The following is an 18,353-nucleotide window of genomic DNA, read 5'->3' on the forward strand; positions in this document are numbered from 1 at the left end:
ATTCCCGCCTGCTGAGCTCAAGGCCTGAGAATGCACTGCTTCACTGCTGCCTGCCTCCAAGGAATCCTCATAGGGGTGGCAGAATGCTCACAGGATGGCAGCTGGGGAGAGCAGGCCTTGTATAGAAATGGGCCAGGCTGGGGGGAGGTTTTCAGGGACACCAACTCATCCCTGTCTCCTGCCTTCTCTTTTCCTTAAGAAAAAAACAACCCGCCCCCCAAAGAACCTAACGTGGTGCTTTCCCCTTCCCTCCCCACTCCAAGCATTGCTGGAAATGGCAAGGTGAACTCCAGCACTCGGGGTGCACGAGGTGTCTTGGGAGAACAGCCCCAGGCAACGCTCGTCCGCAGAGCGCATCTTGCTCCCTGTAAGAGTCCCCCCACTTCTGTGCTCCCCAAATGGCTGCCAGCGCCCTGGCTGCTGTCCGTGGTGCTGATCTCCCCAAGGGAACCTGCACAAACTCGAGGTCTACTCCCCAAGGAGGCCAGAAAGATCGCATAGGCCAGGGTGTGAGACACCTGAGAGCCCCCCAGTCTCACACACCCCGGTCCCATGAATCTTTCGACACTGGAACGCTCATTCTTCAATTTCAACTGATTAAAGCCTGGGTATGACAAGGAACTTCTGGAATGCCAGCCTTCCTTCCACTCCTTAAAGGGTAGCACTGATTTGGCTGGAATTTTGAGAGCATGATCCAGAGGTGAAGTCATGCAGGAATGTTTTCTATGGCATCTTCTCCAGGTGCCGTCATCCTCTGCTCCCCGCCAAGCCAATGAACAATGGAAAAGGGGGGGTGACCGGAGAGGAACTGGTTATCGATTTGGTGGGACACCAGGGGTATAAGGAGTGGTCACCCGTGGGGCACTTCCTCTCAGCTAATGGCCTGAGCCTCCTGTCTGTGGTGAGAAATGGGACTTAGTCCAAGTCCCGGAGAAATGGTCCAGGTAGATTAAATGCAGCCTTAAAGTGTGTGTGACTGAAATCACCACCCCTCCAGAGAACTTGTGTGAATAAGCAACAGGGGAGGCAGCTGTCCAGGAGAGGGGATGGGTTATGGCAGAGATGGGAGAACAGGAAGCAAGAAGCAGCCGGGATCTCTAAGCAAATCCCACCCTCAACAGCATCTTGCCAGGTACTGGGCGAGAAAAGGACCCTTCTTACCCCTCATTTCTTAGACAAAGAAACTGAGCTCAGATAAGTGAATATGCTTTCTAAAATTCACACAATTGGGGCCAGGGATGTAGCTCAGTGGTTCCAGCTCCTGCCTCGTCAGCGCAAGGATCCGAGTTCGATCCCCGGTACCAAAAAAAAAAAAGATAAAATTCACACCATTAGCAAAGGGATAAAGCTCAAATTCCAGGCATCTGATTCCAGACCTGAAGCTCTTAATCATTGCTGGGATGATCGCAAAGTGTTTCTACTAGAAGAAAAGTTAGACGAAGCCACTGTCATCTGCAGAGGCTCCAGGTGCTGGGTTGTGCATTGTGGATATAAATCTTGCAGCTGTGTGTACACAGAAGGATGGAAAGTGAGTGTTTGCAGATGAACTGAGGGCACAGGTAAGGGCTGTGTGAAGATACCAGGCCTGGGAAGGTCTGAGACCTGGGCCTGTGTGTGAGTGTGTGTGTGTGTGTGTGTGTGTGTGTGTGTGTGTGTACATGTGTATGGATAAGCACATCGGAGGAAAACTATCCAAAGCCTAAGTGAAAATGAGGAAGGTTGAAATGGGGTCTCACTGTGTAGTTCAGGCTGATGGTCCTCCTGCCTCATCTTCTTGAGTGCTGGAATTACAGGTGTGTGCATGCTGTTACAAAAAAATGAAAAGAACCAGAGTTACAAGCACAACGGGACAGGTTTATTCCAGAACAAACCTGAGAGGGATTGCTCTGGCACTAGAGACCAGACTAGCTAACTCTCATACAGGCTATAAGATCTTTATAGGTCATAAGGATAAAAAAAGGGTGGTGTGGAAGGAAAAAGTCACAATGGAACTTTCAATGGGGAGAGTTCAGTGCAAAGGAGTTGTGGCCATCAGCCAGGACAGGGCTTGAGAATGTACAAGCAGTTTCGTGTTGTTTGTCATAAGCAGGGCTGGAAAATGACTGGGAATTCTAGGGTGTGGGTGTGTTCACTGGGCCTTACTGACCCATGATGATACATCTGCAGCAGGTGTGAAAACATAACAGGGGGAAGGAAATCAAAGGTCAGAGGTGGTTGGCTTTTTTCATTCCTGGCTCCATAGTTAGGTAGGAAAATAGGCAGTACGTCTCTTCCTTAACCAATTCTTCCTGATTAGGACCCTGTTGACATGATCTTTAGCAACACCTGTGAAATGGTCACAGTCCTGTTGGTGAGAAATCTTTGAAACAGACTGATTAGGCAGGGCAATAATAAGCAGGTAAGGAGAAAGAGGAGAGCAAGCACTACAAAAAGAAGAACTCGTGATAGAATAGAGGACTTCCATGAATCCCATGAACTCTGTTGGGGTTCCCGAGACATTTGTTGTACTGCCTGGAGCTCTGGGTTTATCTCCCACAGAGCTACAGTTACATTATCATGATTATCTGGAATAAAAGTACAGCAAGTCGTATGAAGCATGGTACAGGTGTCCCCTTGGGCAGACTTTGTGTGGGGCCAATGGATCCTAGACACTTTTATCGCTGGTTACATTTGCAGGATTACTGGGAATTTTGGAGTCTTTATGTGAGAATAAATGAACTGTACCAGGACATTAAAGCATGTACAACCAAAGCACTAGCACCAGAATGAAAATGCAGACTGGGGAAGGAGTTGCATCCAGACACTGTTCTCAAGGGACTGGAATAGCAATTGTAGCCAGTTGGCTTCTAGATCTGTCTGCAGCTGGAAACTGTCATCAGGGGTCAGCGATTGGAGCCCCCTTTTATGTTGACCCTAAATTGCTATTACTTTAGTTATGGTTTGGGTTAGACTTGTTTGCTGGGTTCAAGACCAAGTTAAAGTGAGACCTGTGTTAATCAAAATTAACCTCTTGCTATCTATCAAGGTCAGGCTCCCCAGGAAGTATTTTTGGAACTATGTATAGATTCTCTCAGCTCCTCTGTCAGTGTCAGCTGCCAGGATGGGTCACCATCTTGCTTGACCATGTGACTTCCCCAGGGAAGCATGGCTGGAGACCCTCCTTTTAGCACACTGTACATTGGTTGACTCTTGTCCTCTGGGGTCCAATAGTCTCCCTGTTCAGAAGGTTGGGGGACTTACCAAAGTTGTAGGATCCTGTAGACTGGGTCCTGGTTGACCTTGGACGGCCAGCGCCAAAATATTGACTGTCCTCTTAGCCCAGTTATCTTTCTAGCTTTGGTCTCCAAACCTGAGTTGTTGAACACCCAGGAGATCTGTTCTCTTCTCTAGTTATCAAACATCTTGAAATACAGAGTGTGACCAGGGCACTGTTATTTCCTTACCAACATGGTTAGGAATTGTTGTCTTAGAACTCAAGTCCCTGCAGAATGTTAACGGAGAACAATTATAAAGCTTCTTTGAGACAACTTGAGATCACCTTTCAGCATAACAATCATGATGACATCACTAAATGACACAAAGAAACTTTTACTTAAATTTGTCATCCTTCAATACAGTGCCATCAAAGAATGTATCTTATGTGACATTGCCTGGACTGCAGTGTTTGGGCATCTCTGAGTGTTATAACACATACACAACATACACATGACAATGTTGACTGTCTTGTGTTGGATTGGCATGTACAACTTACCACGAGTAGCTGGAAAACAAGTAAAGGGAAGCTTGATACTTGAGCCTAAAATTTTATCACCATGAATAACTTTAGCTTGGAAGTTGCTGGTCTGATGAGATGTTTTCCAGTTTTGCATCTTTGAAGACCTGAACACTTGGGAAACAAATACATTTCATACACAATGAAGTCAGCAGTAATGGAGTGTCACAGACGAGGTAAGGACTGTCTAAGGAGGCAGCTGTGTCCTGTTTCTTGTTATTGACCAGTCCAGGTGCCCCTGTTAGTTACGCATAAAAACTCATGTCAAGCCGGGGATTTAGCTCAGTGGTTTCACTGCCTGCTGTGCAAGCACAAGGAGCCGAGTTCGATCCCCGGTACCAAAAAAAAAAGAAAGAAATATTTTAAGCATATCAAGTAAACAGAAATACTCACTCATATTGGAGGCCAAAAATAAATTTATCAATTTTTGTTTCCCCAGGCCTAAAATTTTTATTCCCCTTTTCCAGCTGGTCTCCGTGACTGAGTTTTCAAGTGTTAGAAATGAATTTGTTTGTTTAGACTCAAATGGGATTTCAGAAGCAGTGAAAGTGACCTTTTAATTGTTACAGAAATCTCGGAAAGAAATACACGGAGACACAGAATTCGGATAAAATAATAAAATTTCTTCTCAGGAGTGGGTGGGAACTCCAGAAACAGGCCTGGTCAGTATCCGTGCCCCCTTTGTTCAGCATTTCCCTTTTTATACCTTTTTAGCCATTATCTCATCCCTAGTGGTCTTTGATGTGTAAATACAATTCCAGTTCCTATTTACAAGTCACAGACACAAAATAGGCACATATATTTTGTAAATTCACCCTGGCATGGTAACTTTGTTAGGTTAATGAAGTTACTGCTTAAAGAGTCAGATAACTGGCACCTTAAACAAGGAGTTATGGGAAAAGCAAATCTTTTTTTTTTTAGTTCTTTTAATGGTACATTTTAGGTATACAATTCGTTTACATTTATCATTGGGTGTTTGTACCTGTACATGATATATCTTGGTTCTTATTTTTTTTCCCCCATTACCTGTGTACCTTGACCCCCCTCCGCCCTTCCCTATTTACATAGATTTCATTTTCATTTTTTTTTCCCTTTTTTTTTTTCTCTTTTTGGTACTTTGGATCGAACTCGGGACCTTGCACTTGTGAGGCAGGGGCCGGAATCACTGAGCTAAATCCCCTGCCCTTTTTTTCTTTTCTCATAGTTTTTCCTTTCCCTCTTTTCCTTTCCCCTTCCCCTCTCTTCACTCTTCCATCTTTGGACCTTTTTTCCTATTTCAAATTATCAATTATTCATTTTAATCATTTTAACCCTTGTTTACACTATCAGTTTCTCACACTAGTGAAACTATTTGGTATTTACACGTGTGTCCTATTTATTTCACTTAAGAGTATGGCTTTGATATGCATCCATTTAGCTATAAATGACTCTAGTTTTTCGTTCTTTATGGCTGAGTAGTACTCCATTTTATAAAAAAACCCACATTTTCTTTATCCAGTTTCCAGTTGATGGGCACTTGGGCTGTTTCCAAGCTTTAGCTATTACAAACTGTGCTGCTATAAACATGGTGCACATATATCGCTGTGGTATGATTCTTTTAATTCTTTTGGGAAGATACCCAGCAGGGGAATAGCTGGGTCAAATGGGACCTCTAGCCCTAGTTCTTTGAGGTATCCCCATACTGATTTCCACAGTGGTTGCACCAGTCTACACTCCCACCAGCAATGGAGAAGGGTTCCTTTCTCCCCACAACCCCGCCAGCATTTGTTATTGGGTGATTTCTTTATAACAGCCATTCTTTCTGGGCTGAGGTGGAATCTCAATGTTGTTTTCATCTGCATCTCTCAAATGACAAGTGATGTTGAACATTTTTTTCATCTATTTGCTGCTTTTACTTCCTTGTCTGAGAAATGTCTGTTCATTTCAGATGCCCATTTTTGAATTGGGTCTTTGAATTTGGGGGGGGTCTGATTTTTTTCAATTCTTTATATATTCTAGATAGTAGTCCTTTGTCTGAGGTACAGCTGCTAAATTTTTTTTCCCATATTGTAGGTTGTCTGTTAGCTCTATTGGTGGTTTCTCTTGCAGTGCAGGAGATTTTTAATAAGATGAGATCCCAGTTGATTCTTTCTGCTAGTTCCCATGCTGCTGAGGTTTTGTTCATGAAGTCTTTTCCTATGCCAGTGTCTTCAAGAGTTCTACCTAACTTATCTTCCAGCAAGTTTAGTGTTTCTGTCTTAATATTTATATCTTTAATCCACTTCAATCTTAGTTTAGTGCATGGTAATAGGTATGGGTCTAGTTTCAATCTTTGCCAGGTTGAAATCCAGTTTTTCCAACACCATTTATTAAATAGGCTATCTGGAAAAAGCAAATCTTTTTTTTGTTTGTTTGTTCTTTTTTTTTTGGTACCAGGGATTGAACTCGGGACTTGGTGCTTGCGTGGCAGGCGCCAGAACCACTGAGCTAAATCCCCGGCCTGGGAAAAGCAAATCTTAAAAGAACACATTACTTATTTTGCTTCTACAACTACCTTAATATTCAATCTATTAAATTATCTAAAACTTTTCCCTATCATAATAAGTTTGGCTATCCTGAAAACCTATTTAAACAGCTTTCCGTGGAAATCTCAGAAAGAGCCAAAAATGAAAAAGAAATTTTTGAGCTCAAACAAAGCAGGTCCTTGAACCTTTGTAAAAATGCCGATGGAGGTTTCTTGTTTTCCTGATCAATCTGTCCCAGTTTGGCATAATTTACTGCCTTGATTTTTGCTGCCTTTAGTGCTTCCTCTCTTGCAAAATAGATCCAATTGGCATATAGTATTGTAGTTTAGAACTCTCTTGTAGTCTTACCTCCAGGTAGACAGAGCAATTTTTGGTGGGGGAGAAGGAGATGCAAGCAGAGAGCAAAGAAAGTTTGGGCAGAAGGGACCTCCTGCCACTTGCCACTTCAGGTGATTATCAAGGTCAAGAAGAATCTGGAAATTAAACATCCCAAATCCAGCCCATTGGCTGCCATTGTCTGGCTTGTACCTGGGCCAAGCTGTGAGAAAGTAAAATATGAGGCTGAATATCCCCTTTTAAACTGAAAGGTGAAAGATTTTTTATGGTACCAAAAAAAAAGAGTTTTTAGAAGACAACCCAATGGGGTATTTGTTAGAATTTTACAAATTTGAGAGCCCATAATAAGTGGTAAGAGAATGACCAGTAGTCCATAGCCCTGTGTTGGGGCATCCCCCAAATAGGACTAGGAACCTGGAGGTTCTCTCATGGACATGACCCGGCTACATCAGAGGTTTTTCCAGAGTTTGGGCAGGTGTCCCCAGGCCAATGCCTGCAGAAGTCCACGGCAGAGCCTGCCCTGCAGGACCCCTCCCTCGAGTCTGGGATGGACCTACACTTCCAGGCGCACCTGGGAGAAGGAAGGGCCAACCTTACCAGCCCTGCACTGGACAACGAAGGGTCTGGTATTGAGTAGAGGATTAGCAGGAAACAGCAAATGACTTTCTGGAGCTCGTAAGGAAAAAGGAAAAGGAGAGAGGGGGAGAGAAGGGGAGTGGGTAGGTCACAAAAGGAAGAGGTGAGAATACTGGAGTAGTCCTCTCGACCCCTGCCCCACATTGGGTGCCAAATATTAGGAAAAAATGAAAAGAACCAGAGTTACAACCACAATGGGACAGGTTTATTCCAGAACAAACCTGAGAGGGATTGCTCTGGCACTAGAGACCAGACTAGCTAACTCTCATACAGGCTATAAGATCTTTATAGGTCGTAAGGATAAAAAAGGGGGGCTGTGGAAGGAAAAAGTCACAATGGGACTTTCAATGGGGAGAGTTCAGTGCAAAGGAGTTGTGGCCATCAGCCAGGACAGGGTTTGAGAACATACAAGCAGTTGTGTGTTGTTTGTCAAGAGCAGGGTTGAACTAAGACTGGGAATTCTAGGGTGTGAGTGTGCTTCCTGTGCCTTACTGACCCATGATGATACATCTGCAGCAGGTGTGAAAGCACAGCAGCTGGAGGTAAAGTGGTCTCTGCTCAGACCAGGCTGGGAGTGGTCAGATTCCTTCATGTGACGCCACACCTGGGTTTTGAACATTCTCATTACCTTAAGCCATTTTCCCCTCCCCAGTCACAACCTTCCATCCCAAGCAAATACCAATCTTCTGTGTCCATAGATTTACCTTCTCTGGAACTTTCATGTAAACTGAATCACAATATGTGGCCTTTTGTGTCTGGTTTCTTTCACTTAGTATCACATTTTGAATCTCATCCATGTTGTAGCCTGTATCAGTACTCATTGCTCCCGACATTTTTCCTTTTCACAGTTGAATAATATTCCACTATATGGACATACCACATTTGTTTATCCACTTGTCTGTGAATGAACATTTGGTTTGTTTACATATTTAGGCTCTAATGAATAATACTGCTGGGTGCATTCATGTACAGGTGTGTGTGTGTAGACATGTTTCCTGCTTCCTCTAGGAATGGAACTGGTGGGTCTTTGGTAACTCCATGTTTAATCATTTGAGGAATCAGCATATTTTTAAAATTTAAAATTCACATAATTTTAAATGTTTTGTGTCACTAAAGAGCTGCCGTATTTATCTTTTTAAATGGCTATTCTACAATCCACTGAGTTTAATATTCTTAAAATAACTAACTATGGGTTTAATTTGGGTTTACCTAGTGCTGAGATTTTTTTTTGGTAGTTTGAATAATACTGCTGAGTGTGGTCGAACACACCTATAATCCCAGCATTCTGGAGGCTGAAGCAGGGAGCTTGCCAGGAGTTCAAGGCCAGCCTGGGCTACTTAGTAAGATGCTATCTCAAAAAACCAAAAATAAATAAACAAATGAATAATGTTGCTGTAAATATTTCTAGGTACCTAGGCTTTTTGTCCTGTTAGATCAGGGTTCCTTATCTCAGTGGTATAGACAAGTGAGACCAGATAATTCTCTGGGAATGTGCTTTTTTTTTTTTTTGTACAGGGCATCGAACTAAGGTCCTTGAGCTTGCGGCAGGGGGCGAAAATCCCAGCAGGTGGCGGGGTCACCTGGGTCTCTCTGTCCCAAGGTTCAGGAGAGTGGAGTCAGGTTCCCCGGAAAGCGAGGTTCCATGCTGCTGTCAAAGCTGCACTGTATGCAGGGGGCAGAGGATGGTTTCCTGCGGCCTCTCCCTGTGAGTCACCGAGGAGAAGCGGCGCCCAGGGCTCCGGTCCGGTCTGGGAAAGCGGAAAGGGACGGAGGGAGGGAGGCGCGGAGAGGAGGAGGCTCTCGCCCTTGGATGAGCGGAGTGCAGCGGCGGGGACTGTGAATGTCCGCGTCCCAGCGTCCGCGTGAGGGATATTAATAGAGCTGCTGGAGGGGGAGGACGCGCTGTGCCGGGAGGGACAGCTCCGGAACAGGGCCCCATGTCCCCGCGGAAGCCCTGTGACAGTCCGGCCTTGGATGCAGGGAGGCGCTGGCAGCCCCTCAAAGCCCCTCCGGCTGGCTCTGCTCCTGTGACCTTCCTCCCAGGAGGGTGGCACCTGTTGGCAGGGCTCAGTCGGCCCTTTTGCTCTGTCTGCCTCTGGGGTGTGGGTCACACGAAGTCCGTTCTCCTCCAGCCGTGCAGAGGTGCTGCTGCCCGGGTTCTGTCTGGGGCAGCGGTCAGCATCACCCCCGGCTGGCTGCTGTCACCAGCAGCTTGGCTGTTCTCCACCTCCAGATAAATCAGACACAGGAGCTTAATGCTCGCGTGGTTTCTCTTATATGAGAAACCCAAAGTATAAATAAATTAAAGAGCAAAACAAGAGATAACATGGAAACAGGGAGATGGAGCTCCCTGTGGGAGAGGACCACGCGGTGGGGGAGGGGAAGGAAGAATGAAGATGAGTTGGGGATCTGCACCCGCGCCCCGCGGTGGATGATTTTTTTTCCAAAACACTTAAATTTATTGAAAATGACAAAATACAGAAACACTAGATCTCATTTTAAAGTTAAATTGAAACCTGGCATGGTGGCACCTGTGTGTAATCCTAGCACTTGGGAGGCTGAGGCAGGAGGATCACTGCAAGTTTGGGGCCAGCCTAGGCTACATAGTGAGTTCAAGGCCAGCCTGAACTGCATAGTGAGACCCTGGCTCAAAAACCAAAAAAAAGACCTTGGGACTGTGAAGACAGCTCAGGTAAATTAAGCACCACAAGGATGAAGAAAAAAATTTTTGTATAAATGTGTCCCAGAAGATAATAGTCCAAAAAGGAGCATTAAACATTCACTTTCCTGCAGAAATAATGATCTTGCCTGATAACCCCTGAAACAAGTAATAAACACACTCCTAATTCTGTCCTGAATTTATCCACTGTTTCACAGTCTTGTTTTAGGGTTCTCTTCCTTTTTATAGTACAGACCTCTAATCAGAGCCCATGGATTTCTACAGAAGGTAGAAGATTGCTTAGTGGGCTATGGGTCTTCATTTGATCAGCTGTCATCTCCCTTTCCTCCACGACCCTGGGACTAAACCCAAACTCTGCGCAGTCCCTTCATGTTTTTGAGTTGTACTAAAATGTTTTAGCACCAAGACTTCTTTAAGCCTATAAACTTTAGGGCTGGGGATTTACCTCAGTGGTTCCGGTGCCTGCCTCAAAAGTGCAAGGTCCCAAGTTCAATCCCCAGCACCAAAAAAAAAAAAAGGCTACAAACTTTACATGTTGGTCGCATTAAACAGTGACCTCAAGGCAGTTTTTCAAATGAATCAAACACTTGCGCATTTCAACAGAGCACGGTTGACATTCACCTCTAAATCTGAGATTAAGAAACGATTAGCTGATTTCCAGCTGGATTCAATCCTGGTTTGAAGTTTGAATGATTTTACTGTGCAGACATTAAATACTTTGTTTAAATATTAAACATTAAATCTTTTCCTGACTATCCAGACAGAAATGAAGGAAGCATAAATAACAGGCAAAGGAAGAAACAGCCCAATTAGCAGACTTGTGACTTCTACACCATCTGTAACAAGGGGAGGGATTTCAACACGGGTTTCAAAATTGCCTGGGAGCTGGCTTTCCAAATATTCACCTCTACTTGGCATAAGCCTTTTATTTTTCCTACATGACTCCTACAGAGGAAGAAATCCCCCCCGCCAAAAAAATTGGGGTCGTCTCCTATCATATGATGAAAGGCCAAAATTACAAGATTACACTCATTTAATGACTTATATTAGATGTTCTGTAGCAATAAAGGAATCATTTTACCTTGTACCTTGAGACCTTGACACATGGAAGGGCTCTTCCTGAGAAATTAAGACTTTAATCCTGGTAATTCCCAAGACATCTCGAGCCTGGGTTAAGCATTCAAAAGATAGAGATTCCTCCTGGCAGGAAGCTATTCTTTACTAATGTTTAGGCCTACTAGACAAACTGGTTATTCCAGTCATCTCAATGTCACCTCCCTTATAGTCTCAGTTTATCAGTGTTTGAAATTAACACTAGAAAATAACTTGCTAACATGGGTACAGCCTTTCCTTTTCTAAACTACAGATGTTATATATGATGGGTTTTGTGACATGGCACTTTCTTAGGATAACTTAAAGGATGCTTCTCCTACAGACAATCTGCAGATGGGGCGCCTCACAATCTTTATACCAGCGCTCAAAGTTAGTTAAGCCGTAAACATTGCTGAAAAAACAGGCTTATCAATTATGGAAAGGAGCAACAGTAACACAAGGCCAAAAAGCCTTGAAGAAAGATCTTTTCTTTGTATTTTTGTTGTATTTTCTGAGACAGAGAGGACAGCCACACTGCTACTGGCTATTTTATCAATGTGGCTATTTTGAACTGACAACTGATACACAAGTGGCCAGGTGTGGTGACGCATGCCTGTAACCCCAGCACTTGGGAGCCTGAGGCAGGAGGATCGCTGTGAGTTCAAGGCCAGCCTAGGCTACATAATGAGTTCAGGGCCAGCCTGAACTATAAAATGAGACACTGCCTCCAAAAAAAAAAAAAAACCCAAAACTTTCAAGTCCTGATACTCTGCAAGTAGGCTCATTAATGAACATGGGAGTCTTTTAAATTTTGACAAATTTAGTATAGAAACTGGTTTCTAGAGTTCCTTGTCTTCTTTACTAGCAGCTGTGTCCAAATTATGGTAAAGAGGCATCCCTGTTTGTGGAGGTTCCAAGAACGGTTCAGTTCTCTGCAGAAAGGCAGTGCCAGCAGCTGCACACTTAGGCTGGCCCTCTCCCGTGAAGATTTTAGAATTAGATGACAGCTTTGGCTTACCGGGAAGGAGTTCAGGGAGCGGTTTCCAAAGCACAGAAAGGACAAAGCTGATTAACATTTCTGTCAACTTCATCTTCATCGATTATCCTGTCCTCAATCTCTGGTAGCCTCTGCTGGCCAACTTCACACTGTGGTTCTCCAGTTGTCTGAGCCATCACTTCACAAATAGCATCTAACACCCAGGTAGAGAAAGCCCAATAGTGCGTGGAGTTACTCTGTGACCCTCTGCATCCTGATGTGTGCAAAGAATCCAGGCATCAGGACCAGGACAGAGCTCTGCTTCAGTCGGTCTTTTCCTTCTTACTGCACAATCATCATCATCCTCTTCTCACTTGTGTTTCTTTTTACAGTGAACCGGAAACCCGTCCGTGCTCTGTGCTCCCACCCAGGCTGCTCAGGGCCAGCTCTGGCCGTGGGCTCCTGGCAGAAAGTCCTGGCCCGGCCCAGGAAGGCTGGAGGAAGTCTGAGCTGCCACTCAAGGGGAGGCCACTAAAGCCCTAGGGAGCCAAGCAGGCTATGACAGACACAGACGGCAACCCCAGGGGTCCGAGCCCCCAGATCCCCTGGGTGATTCGTTAGGGCCACAAAAAAGCAAACCAGGGGGAAGGGGGCTCTACGCTTATCAGAAAATGAACCTGAGGCCCAGGCAGGTGAGGCATTTGTCCCAGGCTCCCTCCCTCCCTCCCTCCCTTCCTTCTCTGCTTTCTTTCCTTTCCTTCCTTCCTTCCTCCTTCCTTCTTTCCCTCCTTCCTTCATTTCTGCCCACCTGCCCACCTTCCCAAGTTCACAAAGAGCCCAAGAGGCTCCTGAGAGCCCAGAAAACCTGCCAATGTGTCCTGTACTTTCCGGACACCAGTAGACTTTATCTTACTTCCCAAAAGGACTGAATGAGTAGAGCCTGAGGTGGAACCAGTGCCGGGGATTGTGGTTCCGAGCTTGATTTTGTGGGTGTTTTTTCCTAAACCCCCCAGCAGGGCAGCTCAGCGTGCACGGTCACCTACTGCCCTGTCCCCGAAGGAGATGGCCCTGAGCCCTGTGCAGTGCCCTTCGGTGATCTCTGCTGTCCAGGGCCTGTGGGGGACACCACGACCTGTGTGGCCCTTCCCCTCCATCCAGAGACTCGCTTTGGAGGTGTTGGCAGGGCCAGGGCCTGGGTCTTTCCCGAGACCTTGACCAGAGTGGACACAGATGGGGTGTAAGGCTGTCTGTGGAGCTGGAGCTGCTACTGTCCAGATGTGGGCACTGGAAGGTGGGGAAGGCAGGAATGTTCCAGGTGTTGGGAAGCCTGGCCTGCCCTTGGGCTGGAAGGTTCCTCTTCCATTGCCTGCCCTGTTGTCCTGGGCAACTGCTAGGTGCAGGGCACAAAGGAGAACAGGAAGGCCACTCTCAATGGGATGCCCGGCAGCTTCTCTCCAAGGAGGTGATATTTACACTGAGACTGGAAGGATGAAAGGGAACCAAAATTTCAGGGAAGACATCCCAGGTACCAGGAGCAACCAGAGTGAGGCTTGAGGGGAGCAGGGTTGGATGGGATGAACAGGGAAGGTTTAAGAAACGGCAGGAGCCTGAGGCTGGAGCAGGGATGAGAGGTGGGCTAATGTGTGGCCCCAAGACATCCACATGAAAAGTCTTTGCAGGATCTCAAGATGAGGAGAGAGCCCTGGGCAGTGCAGCTGGGCTCTAGAGTGATCATAGTGGTTTTTGCTTTTTGTTTTTGTGGGACTAGGAATTGAATCCGGGGCCTTTGCACTGAGCTACATCCCCTCCCTGCTTATTTTTTATGTTGAGACAGGGTTTCACTAAGTGCCTCAGCCTATGCTGGGCTCCAACTTACAAATGATAGAGGTATCTACCAGATAAAATGGCCCCAATGGTCCTGCATTCTAAAATAGGTCCCGTTCTTAAAATGGGAAATGAGCCTTTAGAGAAATGAGCCACTTGGGGTAGGGGAAGGGGGAGTGAAACCTACCCCCTCTGGAGAAGCAAAACCTAACTTGTTGCTCCACCTGCTACGCACGTGACCCTCCCCTTCCAATCACTTGGCATCCTATTGCCTGCCCTACAACCTGACCAATTCTCAACTCTCACAGTACTCTCCCCACTGCACTGCCCTATAGAAACCTCACCCCAGTTAATTTTGCTCTCTCTTGCCATTTTGGAGGCAGCCCAGCAGCTCCTTCTCCAATAAAGCCTTGCCTTGGGTGCTCCTGTTTTGGCTCATTTTCTTTCAACAATCTTCCTGGCTCAGCCTCCCAGAGGGCTGTGAATACAGGTGTGCCCCACTGTATGAGGCTCACAAGTGTTCTGATGATAGAGGGAGCCATCATTGTGATATAGGGCACCAAGTAATCCAAATAAGCAAAATAATCCAAACAGGGAAATATTATAACTACCAACCTGCTAGATATCAGAAACATGAGTTTGTGTTCTCTAAAATTGAAGAATGAATTCTAGGAACAATGGAAGTTAAGAGTAGGAAAAATTTATTGAGAGAAAGATAGCTTCTATCTAAGAGAGACAGAAGGGGGACCAGAAAGTGGGTTGCCCATCCACTCTGCTTCTCAAAGTTATTTTATGAGGCAAAGACATGAGGTGAGGTGGGTACAAAATGTGGCAAAACTATAAGATCCAGTGGAAAATCACAAGGTGGGCATGAGGTGAGGCAGAACCACAATCAGCCAATTAGATTATAAGTATAGTCACCCAGGTAATACTGATTAAATGAAGATTAAATGGGGAAGCTAGTAATGTAGCAAGATTGATGTCTATTTAGAATACCAATCACTGCTATTTATCCTCAGGGGAAGTAGGTGGGTGTAGTAGTTTCTCTCTTTTTATAATTTTTTTTCTTTTTATAATGTTAACCTTCAGTGAACGTGCCTCAATTGTTTTCTATGCAGAGGGTCCAGCCTTTTTTTAACTGCCTTATAATTTCTAACTAACTTAGCTATCTGCAATATTTGCACACATTGAGAAGTCAGGTGTGACAATGGAGGAGACAGATGAGAGCAACCCAGCCACAAGCCTGAAGCCACCTGGAGCCTCAGAGCTGGAAAGGGGCAAAGAAGACTTCTCTCTCTCAGGATCCTGCTCCCATCGAGTGACTCCAGTCCAAGCACTCACAATATCCCTGGAGGGAATGCTTGGTTGAAGGCCATTTCAGGGCAGGGTTGATTGTTTGAACGCAGGACTCAGAGCAACCACGGAGTGGTTTCACTTCAGGGCTCCCAGTGTTTTGGTCCCACAGTGACCGGGCTAGAAACAGCCACAGCAGAACTACAGTCAGGGAGCTGCAGTCAGGCTGGAAAAAGACTCCTGAAGAGGCTTGAGTTAAAGGACACATGCCCCACTGCTGCAGCCAGAGTTGCTCTGCCTTTGAAAGTCATGCCATTGGCACCCTCGCCCTACTTCTGCTGCCTGCTGGAGTCTGCAGCTAGCAGACTGGGCCTGGTGACCAGCACAAGCTGGGACATGTCTAGACTTAGACACTACCCCAAACTGTGGATCCCAGAAGAAAACCACACATTCAAAATCACAGAGAAATTTTATTTTATTATTTATTTACGATTCTCTGTGTGTTTTTTCTTGATTTTTTTTTTCTTCTTTTCTTTCCTCTTTCTTCTTTATCAGTTTATTGAGGTTTGAAGGATTTTCCTTTCTCCTTTTTCCTTGCTTCTTATTTATTTTTCTTAATTCTCTTTAAAAATCTTTTTTTCTCTGTTTCTTTTTTGTTTCTTTTTTTTCCCACTTCTTCCTTTCAATTTTTTCTCTCTTACCTTTTTTTTTTTTTTGGTACTGGGGCTCAAACTCAGGTCCTTGCACTTGTGCAGCAGGTGGCGAAACCACTAAGCTAAATCCCCGGCCCATTTCTCTCTTACTTTTAATCCTCATATAATTTTTTCCTCTTTTTCTTATATCTTCTACTGTACATTTTGGTCCTTATTTATACTTTAGATTTCTAACACCAGAGAAACAATGCAGTATGGTATTTAAACATGTATTCCTGATTTATTTCACTTAAGAGTATGGTCTCAAGGTGCATCCGTTTAGCTAGAAATGTCTCAAGTTTGTCCTTTTTTTTTTTTGGTGCCAGAGATTGAACTCAGGTCCTTGTGCTTGTGGGGCAGGCAGCAGAACCACTGAACTAAATCCCTGGCCCTCAAGTTTATCCTTCTTTATGGCAGAGTATACTCCATTGTATAAAAAATCCTTATCCATTCATCAGTTGATGGGCATTTGGGCTGTTTCTAAGATTTAGCTATTACAAACTGCTATTACAAAGTGCATATATCACTGTGGTAAGAGGCTTTAATTCTTTCAGGAAGATACCAAGAAGGGGAATAGCTGGATCCAATGGAACTCTAGCTTTAGTATTTTGAGGAATCTCCACACTGATTTCCACAGTGGTTGCATCAGTCTACACTCTCACCAACAGCGGCAAAGGGTTCCTTTTTCCCCACAGCCCAGACAGCATCTGTTATTGGTTGATTTCTTGATGACAGCCATTCTTTCTGGAGTGAGGTAGAATCTCAGTGTTTTTTAATTTGCATCTCTCCAATGACCAATGATATCGAACCTTTTTTCATATATTTATTTGCTGTTTCTACGTCTTCATCTGAGAAATGTCTATTAATTTCAGATGCTCATTTTTGGATTGGGTCTTTACATTGGGGAAGGGTCTGATTTTTTTTAGTACTTCATATATTCTAGATATTAGGCCTTTGTCTGAGGAACAGCTGGTAAAAATTTTTTTCCCACATTGTAGGTTGTCTCTTCACTCTGTTGGTGGTTTCTTTTGCTGAGCAAAAGCTTTTTAATTTGATGTGATCCCAGTTGTTGATTCTTTGTGATAGTTCCTGTGAAATCAGGGTTTTGTTCATAAAGTCTTTGCCTACACCAATATCTTTGAGAATTCTACCTATTCTATCTTCTAGCAGATTCAGTGTTTCTGTTTTAATATTTAGATCTTTGATCTATTTCAATTTTAGTTTAGTGCCTGGTGCGAGACATGGGTCTAGTTTTAATCTTTGGTGTGTAGAAAGCCAGTTTTTCTGTTACAGTGAAGTGCAACAGCTCAGCATTACAGCCAAGTGTTACAGCTCTGTGTCACAGATATCTGAAGGTCTCCAGAGGTGAAGAAGCCAAGGGTGGCACTCAGAGAGATGGAAGGAACCAATGCCTCGAACTCATGGCAGTCCTCCTGCTTCAGCCTCCCGAGTGCTGGGATTACAGGTGTGTGCCACCACATTTGGCCTGAAAACGGATTTTTAAATCTTTTTGCTTGTTTTGTGATACCAGGGACTGAACCCTGGGCCTTCCTACTGAGCCCTTTTTAAATTCCTAGATGCAGTCTTAATAAATAGCTAAATTGCCCAGAAACTTGCCATCCTCCTGCCTCAGCCTCCCAGGAGGAGCAAGCCCTGGGCTCCTCTCTTTGTCCCCTCCTTGCCATCGGCTCCTCTCCCATGAATGTCCCTGACCTGTGTCCCTCCTGCCTCACCCCCTTGTGGCTGGGAGCCAGGAGATCTTGAGAAGAAACCACCTCTGCTGGACTCCTGGCTGTCAGCGCTCAAAGTGGCTGCAGGATTGCTGCAAAGTCTAACACACTGATGGCTGATAAAGGCCTCAGCCCCAATACCCTGATAAATCCTGCTATCAGGGCCTCGTCCCAAACCAGTGATCACTCTGACCTCCTCCACCCCTGCACAGACTTCCTGTTGCCTGTTGACAGCCAGGTGCGGCCACCTTGAGGTGACCCCAGGGGCCAGGGTGGGCTCTAACTTGCCATCCTCCTGTCTCAGCTTCCCAGAGCTGGATTACAGGCCTGCGCCACCATGTCTGGCTTTTTGCTTGGCCTTTTCTTTTTCTTTCTTTCTTTCTTTCTTTCTTGCTTGCTTGCTTTCTTGCTTTCTTGCTTTCTTGGTTGCTTTCTTGCTTTCTTGCTTTCTTGCTTTCTTGCTTGCTTTCTTGCTTTCCTTCCTTCCTTCCTCCCTCCCTCCCTCCCTCCCTCCCTCCTTCCTTCCTTCTCTCTCTCTCTCTCTTTGTTTTTAGTTTTTGCGAGAGAGTCTTGTAATGTAGTTCAGGCTGGCTTCAAACTCACTATGATCCTTCTGCCTCGGCCTCCAGAATGCTGGGTTTGAAAGTGTTCGACACCACACCCAGCTCTTTGCTTGGTTTAATACCACCCACTTCATGCACGAAGTACCCTAGTTTGCACTTAATGTATGAGTATGCTATTGGGTCTAAGTATCTTCCCATGGAATTATCCCTAAGATAATTTAATAACAAATTGAATAGCTTGTTGAGTATGATGGT

At 45.0% G+C, this 18,353-nt stretch overlaps 1 pseudogene; it reads right to left on the minus strand.

Moving 5' to 3' along the window:
- Positions 1–66: 66 nt before the first annotated feature.
- Positions 67–18,010, minus strand: LOC147827387 (coiled-coil domain-containing protein 117 pseudogene; annotated as a pseudogene).
- Between the last annotated feature and the right edge of the window lie 343 nt (positions 18,011–18,353).

The sequence above is a fragment of the Heterocephalus glaber genome, unplaced genomic scaffold, assembly GCF_053883595.1.
Source record: "Heterocephalus glaber isolate CG9 unplaced genomic scaffold, H.glaber_assembly_v1.0 deba00001447, whole genome shotgun sequence".
In the NCBI taxonomy this organism is placed as follows: domain Eukaryota; kingdom Metazoa; phylum Chordata; class Mammalia; order Rodentia; family Bathyergidae; genus Heterocephalus; species Heterocephalus glaber.